The sequence below is a fragment of the Atta colombica genome, unplaced genomic scaffold, assembly GCF_001594045.1.
Source record: "Atta colombica isolate Treedump-2 unplaced genomic scaffold, Acol1.0 scaffold112, whole genome shotgun sequence".
Classification (NCBI taxonomy): Eukaryota; Metazoa; Arthropoda; class Insecta; order Hymenoptera; family Formicidae; genus Atta; species Atta colombica.
Window position 1 is genome coordinate 897,244 of NW_017259198.1, and position 4,784 is coordinate 902,027.

Below are 4,784 nucleotides of genomic sequence, written 5' to 3' on the forward strand. Positions count from 1 at the left end.
TATTTATGCATAAAAAATTATTTACCGGCCATGTTCGCGAATGTTCAGAGAGTATTAAATAAATAAAATAAAATAAGTAATGAAAATACGTGAGAAATGGGAAAATATATTTTTATATAAAAATCTTTTTCATATAAAATTCTAGCAAATAATGGAGATTTATGTGATAAATATTCAATGAATATTATCAATCTATAAAATAATCTGTATGTAATCTATCATGTAATTTTATTCTATTGAAGCAGATTTAATTAAAACAAAACACTGTAAGTAGAATAATTTAATTATCTATTGTAAAATTCATTACAAAAGGATTTACAAAAGTTAATAATTAAAGTAAAAATATTATTAAAAAATCTTATTTATATAATTTTTAATTTGCACATAATGGACAAACTTGAAAAAGTATTTCCTGAGACATAAATTTTATTTAATTCAAATAGTAATATTTATTCTCGAAATAAATGTATTTACATTCAAAATGACAATGAATGCCATCTAGTGCTTCTTCCTACAAAGTGTATCCTACATTGTCGGTTACTTCAGTTTTTATATAAGTTTTGAGTATAATTTATAATATTTATATAATTTCAGAACATAAATTGTCTTATTTTTCTTAAAAAGTATTATAAGTATAAAAAAACAATTTTTTAACAAATTATATCACATTTATTTATATAATAATATTTGACAAATAATGGATTTCCTGATGTAATATTTCTGAAAATATCATTACTGCATAGATATACTAACAAGAAATTAGAGGATATTAAATTTAGAAAAAATAATAAAATATTAATTAAGGAAATGTGATACAAATATTATTACATTTTTAGATATTATTTTCTGTAGAGGCTGCCATTTATTGACAAATACATATTAATTTTGCATATATGTTAATTTTGAATGTTCCCTTACGATGCCTAAACAATGATTAAAATTGTTAAAATATATGGATATAAAAATGTAAATATGAATAATATTTTTTCAATAAAGAAGTGGAAATTACCAATGTTAACTTGAAGTGATAATTCATGAGTTTTTTAAATCGCACATTTATCCGTCGATATGACCAGTATCTGTAAACTGTAACTTTCAGTAAATGCTGTCCTCTACAGATTGTGAACGAATATATTTAACAACTGCTAAAAATTCTTTTCAATATATTTCTTGCCTATCATGTCGTGATAAAGCAGAAAACTGGTTATTTCGTAATCTTCTCATTATTCTTATTTACATTGAAATATCTCACACTTTATTTACTGCAAAATGAAGAAAACTCAGTAAAAAAAAGAATTAGGAATGTTTTAGATGTACTTTTTAATAAAATGAAAAAGATCTTTTTATGTTGTATTCGAAAGTAATGTAAAAGATTTAACGATTAGATACGGTAATATAAAATCTGAATAAAAAATTATTGTAATAAGAAGTACACATTTTATAAAAAAAAAATAATTAAAACAATTAAAATCTTTATTTAAACTATAAAATTGTATTGTTAAATATTATATTATATTAACTCTATCGAACTGTTTTATACGTATATAATATTCATTTTTGTACGGGAAATATAAATTTCAATTTCAGTCACTTTTTGCAGAGAGAGAGATATATTTATATAGATATACCATAATACATCTTTAATAGAAGAGATAAAACAAAAATATTAGGAAATGTTCCTATCTATTACGAAGTGTTTTCTTTGAAACTTCAACCTAACTGTAATTTAGTTTCTGTTAGTCTTGTATCACCAGCTAAAAAATGATTTTATCTGGTTTGAACGCGCTATCGCGAATCAACGGTTCTTATCAGATAAAAAGTCTTATATTTGTGCATACCACTTAGACGACAGTGATGTCGTTAGAAATAACAAGATACTAAAAATTCATATATTTGTATGACTCAAATATTTTCAAGAATTATTTATTCAGAAAAGTAGAAATAATAGATTCTCTTTAGGCGACTTTATTTTTTAATTGTTAATAATATCGATTATTAAGTAATAGTTTAACTGACTGTTTATTATCATATTTTCTTCTTCTATATAATAAATTTACTTGTTTACTTTATCTTCCTAATAAAGCAGTTAAAATAAAAAAAGCAAAATAATTTTTCATGCGATTTTAATGTTTGCAGCTAAATTAAAAATTATAATTTATTATTAATCTTCTAGTTTTAGATCTTTTTTAATATTTCTAAATAGCATTAAAAAGAATTTTGCAAAACTACATAAAAATATTTGTAAGTGTGACTTTAGATTCACAGTGCGTAAATTTTTTTTCACATAAGAGTTTCACGCTCGATATCTGCTATTAGCTTTTTCCTCCTACTTCAAAACTACCGGCCGCGCAACGCAATGTGTCTCCCGCTCTTGTATTACAGAACGGCAAATATTTAATGACCCCTTTTCCTTGGTAAAAGAAAGGAAGAAAAAAGCAATTGCCTGCGCTGCGTTTATATAGAGACGAGGGAAACTGAACTTTATTGTAACAGGAAAGCGCGATAGTGAGGGCATCAACAGTGACGCCGGAATGGCTATCGATGATGGCAATTTATTTATGATTCCGAGAAAATCATCCTTTCCTTGCGTTTATTGAATACTCCCACAAGTTTGAGGTCCAATATCATAGTTCGGAGAATTTAAAAATCATTCTGACCTTGTCTTTATGCGTAACATCGTTTAGAGGATCGTAAATTACTAATTTAATTTGTGACAAATAACTATTTATTTTTTAATTCTTTAATGCTTGATTGCTTTAATACTTTATTACTTTAATACACTTTATTATTATTTATTTATCGTACTACATTTGAAGCTATTCTTTAGAACAAATTTGATGTATTATTTATCGCAATTCTTTTCCTTTTCATTTTTTTATATCAATTGTCTCTACTTGTGGAAAAGAAAAAAATTTTGCATTTTAAAGCTACGATTTTCTAAATTGTGTAAAAGAATATTTTTGAAGTCTTAGTTTATATTCGACGCGCGTTTTTAATGCGTTCATTTTTTCATTAATTTCTTTGCGCCTGTGATAATTTAATCGACGCGTCGCGACGTCGTGCGTTACGCAATGCTGCGTAATTCACACATAGACGCTTTCTTCTTTGTCCGAGAGTTACGTTGTGAATCTTATTTTTCGAGTGTCGTTCTCTTTGCTCTTGTACTGCATCTAGTACGATTATAATTGAAAGGTATAAAGTATAGAGAGAGAATATAAGATTTTTTTTTCAGTTGTACATACAGTATACAACTAGAACACGCATGTAATACAATTGTAAACGTATATATACACATGTCGGCAGTTATACTTCACGATGTAGCTACGTTGAAATTTTAATGTGCTGTAATTACAGTCGCACTTCTCCGCCGTGCACGTTCCTTCTTTTCGAAAGATTTAATATTATTACATGATTATTTTAAATCACTATTATTTTGAATTAAAATATATAAAATATTCTAAAGTTACAAATTTTAATATTTATAATGAAACCTTCATAAAAATTTGATGCAAATTCGTCTTGAGAAAAATTATTCGAGAAATTATCCACTATAATCCCAGATATTTCTTGACATTCGTTACGCTTGGTTTGTTAAACTTTTATGACTATGTTGTCATATTTCTAACGTACGTTTTCCTTATTAGCCGATTAAAATGCAACGCGTCAATGGGATGGCAGTGCATAAATTATTACATTGTCGCATACATGAGGAGAAACTTGTCAACGAAATGAGGTGAAAATAGAATCGTGATAATAATTTAATTATTTTGTACTCATACTCATTACTATCGTTGTCCTGTTCATGACGACGAGCAGCAAGAACTTCACTTTAATCTTGACTTTATGATTCTCGGGCGAATCAGAGCGTGTTAAAATCATTACAAAGATCACCAATAATATCCTCTTTTTTTTTTCAATTTATACAGATACGTAGCGAAAGTGCAAGCACTTGATTGCATAATTGTAATTGTGCAAATAACGATATGTTTTACGTTAAAAATAAACCAAAAGAATTCCAACGTTTTTTCGCCCATTCGCTATGTGTTTTAAATTTTACCGCATATCTACAAGCAAGCGTCTCGCTCGCATCTATACCATTCGCGCGTTGCAATTTATGTGCGGTCCTTTCTTTTATTTTTTTCTCTCTTTTTTTTCATCGTTCGGTTATATTTCAGAGTGTGCATTCTGACCGAATCATTGTAAGACAGACACAATAAGAATTTCAGTTGGCGCGCGTGTATGCGGTAGAAATCGCCCCGTGCGCCTTCTCTTGCTGCGGCAACGATATTTCATATTGCATACGTCTAAATTGCAAAACCATAGGTGGCTGAGAAAAGATAAGAGCAGATTACCACCGGCTGCTGAGTGCACCGTGTAGATTGCTGATTGCACGAGGTAGAATGGACCGGAACCGTCTCGGTTTATAAACTCTAACAAATAATAATATATCACGCGTACACGAGAATAGATTTGTTAAGAGAGATTTGCGTACCACATTTTGTCGAATTGAAATGTACAAACCAATATTCATTTTCAACCTGAGCACGCTACAAATATTGTTACTTAGTCCTTAGAAACTGTTTTCTATAGAACTTTTGTTTTGTTCTCGACATGATTAAGGATAACTGTTAGAATTCTTTGGAGAGCTATTGAAATTCGTAACATAAAACGGTAGATTTCTACACTGAAAAAAAATATAGTCAATTTTAATAAATATTTAGTTGAATATTTGCCAACTAAATATTTATTAAATATAAAGATATATTTATTTATATCAATATATA